Below are 15,581 nucleotides of genomic sequence, written 5' to 3'. Positions count from 1 at the left end.
AGTCAACACTCAAAAATCAATAGCCTTCCTATACACAAACAACAAGCAGACTGAGAGAGAAATTAGTGAAACCACACCTTTCAAAATAGCATCTAAAAAATGAAATATTTAGGAATCAATCTAACAAAAGAAGTAAAAGATTTATACAGTGAAAATTACAGCACTCTGAAAAAAGAGATTGAAGAGGATTTCAGAAAATGGAAAGATGTTCCTTGCTCATGGATAGGAAGAACTAACATTGTGAAAATGGCCATACTCCCAAAATTGTTGTACAGATTCAATGCAACTCCAATTAAAATACCATTAGTATATCTCACAGATCTAGAGAAAACATTCCTAAAGTTCATCTGGAACCAGAAGAGACCTAGAATAGCAAAAGCAATCTTGGGAAGCAAAGGAAAGGCAGGAGGTATCACTGTTCCTGACTTAAAATTATATTACAAAGCTACTGTGACAAAATCAGCATGGTATTGGTACAAAAACAGACCTGAAGATCAATGGAACAGGTTAGAGGATGCAGACACAGCTACAAACACACTCAGCCACCTTATTTTTGACAAAGAGGCCAAACGTGTACTGGAATAAAGATAGCCTCTTTAACAAATGGTGCTGGAAAAACTGGCTTTCCACATGCCAAAGCCTAAAACTAGACCCACGTCTATCACCATGCACTAAACTAAAGTCAAAATGGATCAAAGATCTAAATATGAAAACAGAAACACTAAATTTACTGGAAGAGAAAGTAGGTAAAACTCTCAAAGACATAGGGGTAGGCAGAGAGTTCATCAACCAAAACCAAACTACACAGGAAATACTTCAAAGAATCAACAACTGAGATCTCACCTTATTGAAAAGTTTGTGCACATCAAAAGAAATCACCAACAGATTAAAAAGAAAACCACAAATTGGGAAAAAATTTTATCCAACTGCCCCTCAGACAAAGGGCTCCTATCTAGAACATAAAAAGAATTAAAAAAAAATCAGGCCCCCAAAATTAAAAGACCCAATCTAAAAATGGATATCTGGATGAACACACACTTCTCAGAAGAAGAAATACTAATGGTGAAAAAATATATGAAAAAATGTTCAATATCATTAGTCATTCAAGAAATGCAAATTAAAACAACACTGAGATTTCATTTCACTCCACAAAGAATGGCTATCATTAAGAATTCAACCAATGATAAGTGCTGGTGAGGCTGTGAGGAAAAAGGAATACTTCTCCACTGCTGGTGGGAGTGTTGACTGGTAAAACCACTGTGGAAATCAGTCTGGAGATTCCTCACAAAAGTACGATTAGAAGTCCCACTTAACCCAGCTATTCCCCTTCTGGGTATATTTCCCAAAGAATTAAAAACATCATACCACAGCAATATATGTGCACCCATGTCTATAGTGGCACAATTTGTCTTAGCTAAATCTTGGAAACAACTCAAATGCTCGTCAACTGAAGGATGGGTACAAAAGATGCGGTATCTCCATACAATGGAGTATTACTCAGCTATAAAAAAAGATAAACTTGAGGCCTTTATAGGTGAATGGATGCAACTAGAGACCATACTCATAAGTGAATTAATTCAACCCACGTGTGTAAACATCATACTGTCTCCCTGGTGTAAGAACATGAAAGAGTAAATAAAACTCAAAATGTACGATAGATAATAAGAAAGGGAAAGAAATTGCTCAAGGGAAGAAATAACCGGGATGAGGGAAAGAAGAAAAAGAACTAAGGCAATATATATATATGGATCAGTGGCATAACTGTACTGTTGGTATCTGATGGTTTGTTGAGGGGAGCAGTTAATGATTAAAAGTTTTGTTTTAAATATTTTGACCAATTTTGCATGCTTTTATCTGGTAATCTGAGCAACTTATGTGACGACAACAATTTGCAGTATGTTACCCACTGGTGAATTCCTGCAATCCTACCTAGTGACACTGTGTATAGTCTCTAATGTTCTTTTAAATTATTATTTTATTATTTCCTTTAATGATTTGATCAATCTTCTATTGTTACATCTGGTAATCTGAGCAACTTTGTTGAAGATAACAATATGTAATATAACAACCACTGCTAATCTCTATCATTTGGCTTTAAACCCTGTATCATTTTTAATGTCCTTGCTTTGTGTTGTTTGTATTTTGCTATTGTTCTTTTTTTTGTACTATTTTCTTTAAAATAAAAAAATTTAAAAAATATGAGGCCCCACAGATAAATCCAAATGCCTTAAGGCTGCCTAGTTCTTGAAAATCAAGTGCAGACTCTCCATTAGTGGATCTTGTGTCTGCATTTCTAACAGCAGTACCAGGTGGTCCTGCTGCTGCTCTGGGGTCTCACTTTAAGCAGTGAGGGTACAGGTGCCAACAAAGTCAGGATGTGAGTTGTAGCTGCCCTCCATCCAGTTTTTCTAAATAAAGTTTAATTGAAAAATATTCATTTACGTATTGTCATGGAGCACTTTCTCCCTGCAGTGTCAGAACTGAACTGTCATGACAAAGGTTATACAGCCCACAAAGTCTAAAATGTATACTATCTTTATAAAAAGGTTTGCTCCTCCTTGGTTTATGGAACCTACTTTTGTTTATCATGAATCACTCACACTTCAGCCAAATGGCATGTACTTTCATTTCTGGGGCTTGTCAAATGATATCAGCTCTGGGGCTGGGGATTTAGCTCAGTGGCACAGTGCCTGTCTGGCAAGCGCAAGGTTGTGAGTTTGATTCCTGGTACCGGAAAAAAAAGAATGATATCAGCCCTGACTTGATGTTCTTGATCTTCTGTCCCTTCTCTTTAACTCATACCTCATTCTGGTCTTAGCTCACAGTCATTTCTCCCAAGCTGCCTTGCTTGATCTCCAAAGGCTGAGCAAAGCAACTCTCCTGTATAGGCCAGAGTCTGGAATGCCTCATCATGACAGTAATCCACACTAATTGCCCTGAATGGTGATTGCTTAATCATCATCTAGATCTCCTGTTAGCTCATAGGTTCCCAAAGGGTAGCAACTGTATCTGTTAACTGTTGAATTCCAAGCACCAGGTACATAATATTTTAAATTTGACAGCTTTAGACACCTTTCTTATTTTTTTAAAAAATTTATTTTTAGAGATAAAAGAACCAAACCTATTAACAAACACACAGACATAAATGAAACAACATAAAAAAATAAAAACAATACAGAATTTCAGATGAGGTGAAAAGAAATTAACAATGATTGCTGTATTACATACTGTTATCTTCATATTGGTTACTCCAATAAACAAATACAGACATATAAGAATGAACAAACAATTAAATATCAAATGTGCCTTTCAAGGAAGCAATAGAAATTAATAGTACAATTATCCTGGCCATCTTGTACCTTTTTAATTTTTAAACACCCTGAATGGAGAGAGATCTCTACTGTCCAGAGAAATTCAGTCAATCTATTTCCAGTACTGATCTCCTTGAAGTGGATGAAAGTCAGTGGTCATCCACTATAAGGGGAACAATGCACCACAGCCACCCAATTTTACACACACACACACACACACACACACACACACACACGCAAGCACACACACATGCACACACACACACACACACACACACAGAGGCAGATACACAGCAGTTGTTGGCTCTTTCAGGATGAACAACATGCCTTTGAGATTAAAATACTGAGAATTTGAAAGTGGATCTAATTTTTCTCAAATCTTTTGCACTGGGATGCTTCAAAAGCTATGGCTATAATAATTCTTGGCTTGTATTTACTACTCCCATTCTGCTTTAATAGGGAGAATGGAAATCCAGTTCAACGGGTTATTTCAAGAAGGTAACAGCCCTAGATCAATCGCTTCTTTCATGAGGACAGATAGTGACTTACAAAGCTCATTTGCACTTGGCAAAGCCCAAGGGCTCTTGGGTGAGGAGCTAGAGTCTGTCCATGAGTTGCTGTGGCTGGCCAGCCTGCCTTGGATCCTTCTCAAGTGCCCCATATGTGTTTCCAAAGCGGCCTCTCTGTAGGATGCAAGGGGTCTCATGGCAAAGATTACAGCCTCTTAAGCCAAGCAATGACAGAAGGGTGGTAAGAGCATCTGGGTGAGACAGTGTGAGCTAACCAGATACACCTCAGCCCACCAATTCTTTAATTCTTTCCTGAAATGCTCAAGTCATCATCACAGTGTTGTTTGCACAGCGTGAAGCATTTACTTCTTTCCTCAGACTTTTTGCTTCTGCTCTCTTGTAGTGATTCCCACCAGCCTCGTCCCCTCCAGTTCCTCGCTAGCCATGGGAGCCTATGTGTGTTTAGTGCCACTGTTTTTTCATTATCACAGATGAGTGCTTATGACTTTTTAATATCACAGGCATTTCCTTCGCAATCTCTTTCACTTTTTTTGAAGCAAGGAGAAAAGCTCCTCTGGAGAAATTATGTAACTCTAGAAACAACAGCCAGCATTGGAGACATCCTGTGACAGTGAAAAGCCAAATTCCAGATGTTGGATTTTGATTCTCCAAAGAAATGTGCGCAAGGACGGGAGGGATCAGAGGCAGGTCAGGAACTCATTAGAGACTTGCTGGTTTCCCTTCCACATGGGAGAGTGCAAAGCAGGCGGCGGAGAGGGTTTCAGAGTGTGGGCTGAGGTGGGCAGTACCCTGGCCTTATCTGCTCAGCTACTCATAATCCTCCGTCCTCCACAGGCCTGGCCTACTTTCCCTCCTGATGTTCTCGGTAAATGTTTACCCTAGAATGTCTGAGGCAGGACAAACAGGATGGGGTCCTTCGAGGAGATCATTTATTTACTTATTTATTTTCTTTTGTGTCAATCTGAATATTGTTGAAAATGTAACTCCCAGAGTTTTGAAGCTTGGCATTTCTTCTTCTTTTTTCAGTGAAGTAGCTGCTCATTTTTCTGTTTTAGTTCTATCGTAGCTGGGATTTTTTTTTTAAGGCCACCCACAGATATGCTTTTTAGTTTTGGCAGGACATAAACAACAAAAGCTCGTAAGTTACACTAATAAATATTTATTGTACAGAGATATGTTGAGGGTTTTTAAAGGAAGGGAAAGAAAACACAGGTCGGGTAAAAGCAAAGATTAACTGGATGAAAAGAAAAATCCCTACTTTATTATTTGAAAACTTGAATGTAGTTATTGAAAAACAAAATTGAACTTTAAAGCTTTCAAAGGAAATCTATTCTGCTCCCAATGTACCAGCAAGAAAAACATTTCTTGATTTCAATAAAATTTTGGATTAAGTGTCCCACAGTGACAGGGTGAAGAAATAGTTGCATTTAAAAGTCAATGAATCATGGATAAAATGAAACTCAGATCCTGGAACGAATCAATGATCTAATATGGAGTTGTTCTGGGTCAGATGGTGGGTGGGAGCCAGGTAATCTAGCTTTCTAACCTTTCCTTCCTCGGGGGAGGCCTGTGTTGTCTTCCTACGTCTGAGAGACTGAAGCATAACCATTTGATTGTATGAGACTGCATGCTGGATGGGAATAGTGCTTGCCTTGGGAAAAGGATCCTGACCTTTTCACTGCATTCAGCCTGGATTGCTCTAGTAGCTGCTAACTCATTTCTTATGATGATACTAATAATGCAGTAATAATGATGATTTTATTACATGCTTAGAGAGACCAATTGTCTTAATTTGCCCGGGATGGGCTTGGAGAGACCTTGGCACATGGGATATTTGGTTTTAAAATTAATGAAGTCCCAAGTATACTGGATGTATTGTGAACCCTATTACCTCTACTACTAGAATCACCACCATTACTGCAGCTTTTAAGGTACAGTAATTTAAGTCTTAATTTTATTCAACAGCAATTAAAAGCTACTTTAGAAAAAAAACCATTTTGTATATCTCTAGCATATAATAAAAAAAACTTGTGCTGACCACACAAACACCTAGTGGACTGCTACCTTAATAACATACCTTCTATGTAGAATTCTGGAGTTGTCACTCTGAGACAGCTCTCCTATGACACTGGGCTGGGAGATCCTTCTCTAGCATTGAACCCTTCTGAATTGGGACAGGACACTTGTGATCATGAGCGTCTACAGTCTTGAAGGGAAATCCAAATATTTGAATGGGTGTGTTTTCTTTTCCATTTCTGCAGCTCAGGCCTCTTTACCAATTAAGTCAACTAAGTGATTGCATCTCCACTGCCTGGGGGTGTTGTAGGCGGCTGCTTTATTTAGAAAGCACCTTGGTTTCCAGATAATTTAGTTGGTTCATCAGGATTCTCTAACAAAACAAAACAAGCCAATAAAACTAGTTAAATTTTATTTATCTGAGTAGACTCCCCTCATAGTAGTACTGAATTCCAGCCTCGTGTCTAATATTGATAGGTCACATAACTTTACCTAGAAGGTTAACTTCCTCCAACCCCTAGCTTTCTCATCTGTGAGGTAAAACAGATAATGTTAATGTGCTATACTGACTAGTGGTTGGTTATTTTGTATCAGATGGGGTGAGAACACAATGAGAAGTATAAGGGACTATGTAAATGGAAGGCTTCGTACTGAAAGTACTTTCTTCTGGTGACTTTCAAAAAGAATATTATGTTAACCTTGGATTTGTGTTAAAATCTCATGATGCATTAACACTCAATTTCATGTGCTCGGAGGTGCTGTGTGGTCGAGCTGTTATTTTTGGCTAATATCATCATTCCATTCACCATGCAGTCTTGAAGTTTGGGCTCTGAGACAGCACATGTAGAGTGAACACAACAGAATTTTCTAGTCTCCAACTCTGTCAAGTCCCATAAGACTTTGCCCCCTTGATGGGAGCTACTCTGAGGCATAGTACTCCAGAATATACACAGCTACAAAATATTAAAAATCTCTGGTGCAGATGGACAGAGACGACTTTCAAACTAAGCCCAAATTCAAAATTCCAGCTCAGGAGAAAACCAAGCAACTGTGTGATTCCTATGTTGAAGTGTCAATGTGGGCAACTAGAGTTAGGTGTCAACTGGAACACAGGGCCTTCTTTCTCATGGTGTCCACGGTGATGAGACTGTCACAGAACTTGTGGTATGAGCACATTTAGGGGTTGGAGGAACACACCATCTTCTGAGTCATTTGGCCTTGGTCAGTTTAGCTGTGCCTTGGAGTGACTAAGCAGTGAATAAATACTAATAACGATTTCTGTTATTATTCTGGCTCAGTTGAGATGAGAATGCTGTCTTTGCAGTGATGTGTATTGTGTTGGCTCACAATGAGATAATCCCTAAGGATATGGCAGGACAGGAAGAATTACTCTGGCCGCACCCTTTCAGCTTGACTCTGTGGAAGCAGCAGCACCTGGAAAGTAAAGGTGTGAAAGGCTGATTCCCAGCAAGGTCTGGAGGCAGATGCAAGGAGAATGGTGGCAAATTATTGCAGTCTGTCACAATAGAGAGGAAATTTCAAAATATGTGGCTGGGGCAGGAGTGTCTAGGAGCCAATGACAGCCAGGCCAAGACAAGGGCAGCTGAAGGAAGAGGAGATGAAAGTTAACCTCAGGCTTGCAGCTCCTCAGAGTCCAGCAACTGCAGCTGCAGATAAATTTCACTCCTGGCTGTGGGTAGGATGTCCTAGTCTTCCTCCTGACCCTACACTCTCTCTAAGCTCCACCTACTTCACAATGATTTCCATCTGTTGGACTCCAGCCCAACCTTTAAGTCTTCCTTCTTTGCAGAGTGATTTTCTGAAGTGCGCTCTCTCTGCTCTAGCAGTGGTGTCCAGACTGCTGGGGTGAAAGAAAACAAAGCAACACACACACACACACACACACACACACACACACACACACACACGGACCAAAAGATGAAGGGGTAGGAAGGGGAAGGTAGAACAAAGAATTAAGATGTGTTGTGTATATGTACCAACTCTTCCTGAGGAATGTAATCATTATTACTGCAAACACATATCAATAAAAAAAATCCAGATTTGGGAAAGATGGACTTTGGTTGAACAACTTTTATTTTACCAAGTCATGATATTTTAAAATGTCCCAATAAACTGTTTTCTATTTTTAATTCTAAGACAGCTAACATGTGCATTTCATAGGTAAGAAGGTCATAATTTTAGCATAAACAAGTTTTTGAACTAGAACAATGCTACTTTTACAAAAGTCTGTCCATACTGGTTTTTATTGTTGTTATTGTTGTTTTTGGACCGCAAATTGAACTCAGGACCTTGCGAACCCTGTCCATACTGTTTTATTTCCTCCTCAGTTTCACCTCAGATTTCTGAAAATTTCACTGTGGAGAGGGGATCTTCAGATCATGGTATTTGGCAGTGGCAACCTGCAACAATCTCTTACTACTCCTTTGGTCCTTTTCAAGTCCCCATTATGTTTCATTTTGGAATTCATATTAGTTATAACCTAAGCACCCTTATGGTAGGACCCAATTCTTAGTCACTTTTTTTTTTTTACCCCCTGTAGCACTTAGCCAACCCTTGTTCCTCATGAAGTTTCAAATGGCTGGCTGGCTATGTGTGGACATGGTAGACTGCTGGGCAGACCAGAAAGAATGGCAGGAGGTGTTCCAGGGCTCATTTGCCACTCACATTTCTGAAATTTCCAAACCAGAGCCTAGGCGATGGTAGATTGGTGGCCTTAATGGTCCCCATCTTCACCCCTGTCTAACTCATCATCCTATATCTTATAGTGCCTTACAGTGGCTCAGCTATACTATTTGTTTGGGATAACTAGATATTAGTAGACATCAGACAAACAAAGGCTTGGGAAGACACTGGAGCATTTTTACTTGTATGCTTGCCTTCTGGTATTGCCATGAGAAGAATATGTTTGAGCTAGCTTGCTGGAAAATGAAGAAATTTACAATGGCAAAGCCATCCCTGTCATCTGGTCAAGGTCATCTGAAATCAGTTGGCAGATAACCAACACCTAGGTGCATGAGCAAGCAAGCCACTGCTATTAGCAGAGACAGTTGACTGTCTGAACTGTCCTCAACAATAGCCTGTTGAGAGCCAATTCCAGATCATCTGAGCTGGGTGTGGATTATCTGGACCCCACAGATTTGATAAGTTCAACCAATATGTGTTCTGAGGCGAGACAAACCTCAGTAGACAACTGAGGTTTTGTCATTGTTATATGCCTTTATTGTAGCAAGAGACAATTGGTAAGAGAAACTGTAGGCTAAAAGGTAGTACCATGTATTAGTTTCCTAGGGATACCATTGTGAAGTACAACAAACTGGTGGCTTATAACAACAAATGTGTTGTCTCCAGTTCTGGAGTCTAGAAGTCTGACATCAAAGTGTTGAAAATGTCATTCTTCCTCCCATTTTGGAGGTGCTAGGGAAGGATCTGCTCTTAGCTGCCGGTAGCCATAGGTATTTTCTAGCTTATGGATACTTCATTCACTCCTTCATTGCCATGTAGTTCTCCTTTGTATTAAGATTCCAGTTAAACTGGAGTAGGATCCATTCTCATGACCCCATTTTAACTTTACAATTGTAAAGACCTTATTCCCAGAAGATCTCATTCTGAAGTATGAAGGTTGGAAACCTATGGAGTATAGGACATCTTTTTGTGGGGATACAATTCAAGCATGGCAAATGGTAAAATCACCACAAATTATCACTGAAAGCCACAATAGTCATTTAGGTAGTACAACTTTAAGAACATACACCTGGCTGCATAGCTTTGAGTCTTCTTAATATAGTTCCTTCCCGACTCCCTTCCCTCATTCCATTGGGATTACCCAGTGGTCTCCCATTTTAACACAAAAGTTCCTGCTAAAATATTCTTTGAGGTGTTGGGGTTAAGAAAAAGATCATTATTAACTAACATCTTTGTTGTAAGCTAAAATGAGCAAAAAGAGGACTAAACCAGGATGAGGAATGATCTACAGGGAGGGCAGGGCCTAGGGGCTGCCTTTGCCCACTCAGAAGTCCCCTGAGCCTGTGCCTGGGGGACCTGGGGATGTGGGTGGCAGCTGGAATGCATGATCAAACTCCCAGGACTTTCCTGTCCTCCACAGAGGTCCTCACCCCTAGCACCCATCCTGCAACAAATGACTTTGCAGGTCTGAACTTTTACCCAGGCAAGCACTTACCTGATTCTGAGTAAATTAAGTACATTAAAATCCTTCTAAATGTTTCAAAACAACTGACCACAAAAATACCAAAGTTTTGATACTTAAAACTCAATACAATATATCATAAAGAACATCCTGTCTCTTAATGCTGCAGTGATGTGATGCTTTGGATTTTCAGATATTCTCGGTTAATAAGAAGGGGAGATCTTGTAAATTTTGAACATATACTATCAGTCAGTCCTATGAGCTTTTTTGAATTCACTGCTGCAGAAAATGCTTTTCCCAGCTCTGGCTACAAATTATCCTACCAGTGACATTTCGATTTATTGTCTCTCAACACAAGTCTCTAGTACCCCTTGTCAAGCAAGTGCAAATGAACTATGTCACTCTGGGTTTTCCCAAGTCTTACAATGTTTACAAGTCCTTCTAAGATAGGAAATAGTGCATTGAGAGAACTCATGGAAGAAAATTCACATTGACCATTCACCAGAAACCACTTCGGGCATGTGGCCAAAAATGGTTTGTCGATGATGTGATTTCTCTACTTGCCTTCTACCAAAACTGTACTTCTTGGTTGCACCTACAGAAACTGTTCTGTAACTTTCCACAAAAGATACCATACCTGGTTTAGACAAGTGCCTCATCTAGCTGTAACATGGGCAATTTGTTAGTGGCGAGACAATCTTTGTCCCTGTAAATATGGAGAAAGTGTTACTATGTGAAATACAGACTGATGGTTCTCCACCCTAGCAGCACAGCAAAACATTTTCTATAACAGTGAATTCAAGGCATCTGGGAGCTTTAAAAATACTGATGGTTATTTTTGTGTGTCAACTTGACTAGGACACAGAACCTGGATATTTGGTTTAAAGCTATTCTGGATGTTTCTGTGAGTGCATTGTTTGGATGAGATTAAAGTTTACATCAGTGGACTTTGAATAAAGCAGGTTGCCCTTCCTAATGTGGCTGAGTGTCATCCAATCAGTTGAAGACCTGCAGAGAGCAGAAGATTGATCTGCTGTGAGCAAGAGGGAGTTCTGAAGAGATAGCTGTAAGACTTGAGCTGCAGCCTTGGCTCTACTGGGTCCCCAAACTATAGCCCTGCAGATTTTGGACTTGCCATTTTCTATAATTCTGTGAGCCAAGGTCTCAAAAAACAAATCTCTCTTTTTGTAGTACTGGATATTGAACTCAGGACTTCACACATGCCAGGCAAACACTCTACCACTGACCTACATACCTAGCCCTTCTTATCTTTTGTCTTGAGGGTCTCACTTAGTTGCCCAGGCTGGCCTTGAACTTGTGATCCACTCGCCTTAGCCTCTCCAGTAGTTGGGATTACAGGCCTGTGTCAGCATATCCACTCTCTATTTATGCACATCCTAGTATTTCTGTTTCTCTGGAGAATACTGACAAGCACAATACCCTTGCGTGAGCCCTTTCCCCAGTGATTCTGATGCATCTAGCCTGCAGTGGGCCAGGGGACAAAGATGAGGAGAAAGTATTTTTAAAAGATCTCTGGATGATTTTTATGTGACCAGGACTGAATACTATCACTGCTCCATGTTCTTCCTCTCACACATAAAATAGGCTCTTATTCCCAGCAGTTTGGGAGACTGAGGCAAGAGGAGTGAAATTTCAACCCAGGTTGGGCCAGTTGGTGATTTAGTGAGAATTTGTCTCAAAATAAATAATAAGAAAGGGCTGAGAATGTAGCTCAGTGCAAAGACACTGGGTTCAATGCCCAGTATTGCAGTGAATGAATAAGTGAATGAATGAATGACCTTGATTCAAACCACATCACCGTTATTTGAATCTTGACTTTGTCATTAATTGACTGAATGACTTTAGACACTGTGTTAGCTTTCTGTTGCTGTGACAAAATAAACACCTGAGAAAATCAACTGGGAGGAGGAAAGATTTATTTTGATTCATGGCTTTCAAGGTTTTGGCCCATGATCTGCCAGCTTCATTGCTTTTAGGCCTGTGGCAAGGCAGAAACATCAGAGTGGAGGGGTGTGGTCAAGCTGTTTATGTAATATCAGCCAGAAAGAAGAGAGGGAAAGGGAGAGAAGGAAGGGGGGAGAGGAGAGAAAGAAAGGGAAGGAGGAAAAGGGGAAGAGGGAGGGGGAGGGGGAGAGAGAGAGGGAGGGACAAGCAAAGTATACCCTTTCAGGGGTCAACTCCAGTGGCCTATTTCCTCCCACTAGACGCCATTCCCTAAAGTTTCTACCACTGCCAATTATCCATTCAGTAATGAACCCATCAGGATTAATCCATGGATGAGATCAGAGCCCTCACAGTCCAGTCACTGTGCTGAAGCTATACCTCAGAACTTGGCTGCATTGGGGAACATGCCTTCAAAGTGGCCTCTGAGGGAACATTTTAGATCCAAACCTTAACAGGCATACAGCACATGATGGAATTGTTGTCTGTAAAGTAGAGATAATAACACCAGGGCCATCAGATTACTGTGAGGGTGAAAGGACGTCAAATTAAACAAAATATGGACTGGCACAATATTTTTATTTTCATAGGTGGACTGCATGTGTGTTTATTATGCCTGTTACTTCTGTAATCATGTTGTATAAACATGGCTCTTCGTTTTCATTCGTAGGTGCTAACCTTTGCCCTATCTTCATGGACAAGCTGCTCAGCCTCAGAAGTTTGCCTCATGGGGCCCGGAGCCTCAAATCTGAGGACACTGTCTGGGACTTTGGATGAAGTCATAGGTCACTTAGAAAATGCTGGTGAAACAAATTGAAAAATTGTGGTCAAATTGCAGCTGTATAAGAGATAGAGAGACACATGTGCCTGATTTTCATGGTTGGCCAAGAGGTGCTCTGTTGCCCGCGGTGAGAAGCTGGGGCTCATGCGTGGGTGAAAGCGATCCCCCTCTGCCTCTGGTGCATGGTATTATTTTCAGGTGGCCATGCTCTTGTTCAGGTATAAGGTGCCCTGCTCCTTTTTGCAATTTCACACTGTGACATTTGAGAGGGTTATGGGAAACCACCCTTCCTGTACTGCCATCCTGAGTGAAATGGGTTCAGGATATGTATAAAATATGCCCTTTATTTTACGGTAATGTAAACAAAACCTGAGAAGCCTGGACTGAAACTACAAAGATGAGGGAGATGGGAGAGGAGTGTGGCTGTGGATAATTGGGTGAGCATCCATTCCCTGTGTGCCACATGAGGCTGGACAGGAAGATTTCAGCTTGGACCATCAGCACATGGTTTGCTTGCTTTAAAGCTGTGGAGGTAGTTGGATTTGTTTCTATCTTGCCTTGTAAGAGGGCATTGTTAATAGCTGAAAGCATTCCAAGCTTCGTTTGAAAAGACTGAAGAATAGGAAACCTATCTTCAAACTTGTATTCAGAAAAACTTACACTACTTGAGCAAATTACCCTGCCTAGGAGAAGAAACTGTTAGGTGGTAGTTGATGGGAACCACCTAGAAAGATCTTGAAATTATGGGTTAACCCATTCATTTCATCCTCAACCTGCAGGCTGCCTCTGGGTCAGATTCTTTGCTAACCTCTGTACAGGTTTGAAGCCGTGTTCATCCAATACCTCCCTAGAGGGGCTTGTGTTAATCCCCTGTGGAGAGCAGTGGTATACATAGTATCCAAGTTCCACTTTGCTCTCTTGGTGTAACTACGCTAAACTACTTTAAGGCTCAGGTTCCATCTGCGAAAGGGGGATAATAGTGACTGTGATTGTGTTGGTCAGTTTTCCATCCCTGTCACAAATACCCAGGGCAAACTGACTTGTAAGAAAGAAAGGCTTATTTTAGCTCAACATGTCGGAGGTCTCATTCCACACTGCTACAGACCTGTGGCAAGGAGGAGCATCGGGGCAGAAGTACAAGGTGCGACAAAACCGTTTTCCTCACGGAAGTTACAGAAAGAAGAAGGGGCCAGGGTGCCACTATCTCCCTCAAGGCCCTGCCTCCAGTGATCTAAAGACTTTCCACTAGTACCAAGCTCGAGACCAAGCCTTTAACACATTGGACATTCCAGATCCAGGTTACAGCAATGATAATGATGATGACAGCAAACATCTATTGAGTACATATCGTCAGACTCAAGTCAAGCTCAAATGTAAGGAACTTCTGTGTACTCTTCATTCAACCTTCTCAACAACTCAATAAGGTAGAGTACTAGTGCTGCCATTTTTACTTCCTCTATAAAATATAGTGAAGATGAAAGGAGTTAATATATAAAGTACTTAGCGTAAGACCTGACATTAAGAGAGCTCAGTGAGTACTAGCAATGATAATGACTATATAATCAGTTCTTAGAAGCCAGTTCCCAACTAACTGCAATAACTGCTTTAACAGAGCTATAAGCAAAATGCCACAAAAACTCAGAATGGAGAGATGGGGCCCTTAGGAGGAGCAATGATTTCACATGAGAGGTGGTGTTGGACCCGAACCTTTCAAAATCAATGTGACCACAACAGGCAGTGTAGCTGTAACAGCCACCTGCAGGAGCCCCAGCATGAACTTGGCCCAGAAGCAGGACAGCGTGGGGCATGTTTGGGCACAAGAGATGAGGCCAGTTGGCTGAGGAAGAGGAGATATATGAGTTAAAGTGGAAAATGTAGGGCCTCTTGTGAGCACCTTGAATATATTCCAAGTGTTTGTAGTGCATTTGGTAGGTGAGGAAGCTATGAAGAATTGTAGGTGGTAAACTCTGTGGTCGGAGCTGTCTGATTTTGAATGCAACCCTTCAAAGGTTACCCCGGGAACACATAAAATATTGGCAAAGCCACTGGTCCTGGGATTTAAAATGAACTCAGAGCCAGCCCACAGTCCAAAGTGGATGAGAGTTTGGCTTTAAGGAGGAGGATTAGATCAGACCCCAAATTCACAGGGGTCAGGTTTAGCTGGTCTGCTCCCTGCAACAACAGTGCCCATATTTTATCTGGGTTTAAAGTGTGCCTGCCCTGCTTGCCTCAGCCTGTCTAGTAGACACACAGGTCTGGGACTGAGAGCCAGCACACGGCCCTCACGGGGACAGAGCCAGGCTGGGTGTGATTTGTCTAAATCTTGCCATCAAATATTGCACCATCTTGCTTTCTCTCCCCACTATTTCTAAATGGGACAAAGTGTATTGACATCCCTGAGGCTGTCAATACAGAGGCTATTGCCAGCGCAGTACCTTCAGGAGTGAGCCATACCTCCAAGGGCTCAGGCTTTTTGTTTTGCGATGTCTAGTGGTAGCTCAGCTCTCCCAGACCTGCTGTATGTGTGTTTATAGTGTAGCAGCGATGTCAGTCAGGCTGCACACATCCTGGCCCACACTCACCTTGAAGGGGCTGACATAGGTCATGTAAGCTTGAAAATTAATAAGCAAAGAAACAAACAGAAATGTAAATGGAGACTACCAGAGCAAACTGCCTAGGATAAAGACCAATATTGTTTTGTAAAACTTTAAATTTTATATGTGCTTGTATGTGTACTTGGTTGTGATGGAAAATAATTCATATGATGATTTTTATGGAAAATGTTGAGAAACATTAGTTTAAGCTAACCAGACCCA

Source organism: Chinchilla lanigera, unplaced genomic scaffold, assembly GCF_000276665.1.
Source record: "Chinchilla lanigera isolate Chin_1 unplaced genomic scaffold, ChiLan1.0 scaffold00009, whole genome shotgun sequence".
NCBI classification, from domain to species: domain Eukaryota; kingdom Metazoa; phylum Chordata; class Mammalia; order Rodentia; family Chinchillidae; genus Chinchilla; species Chinchilla lanigera.
The sequence above is the reverse complement of the archived record's forward strand: the minus strand, read 5'-3'. Positions refer to the sequence as shown.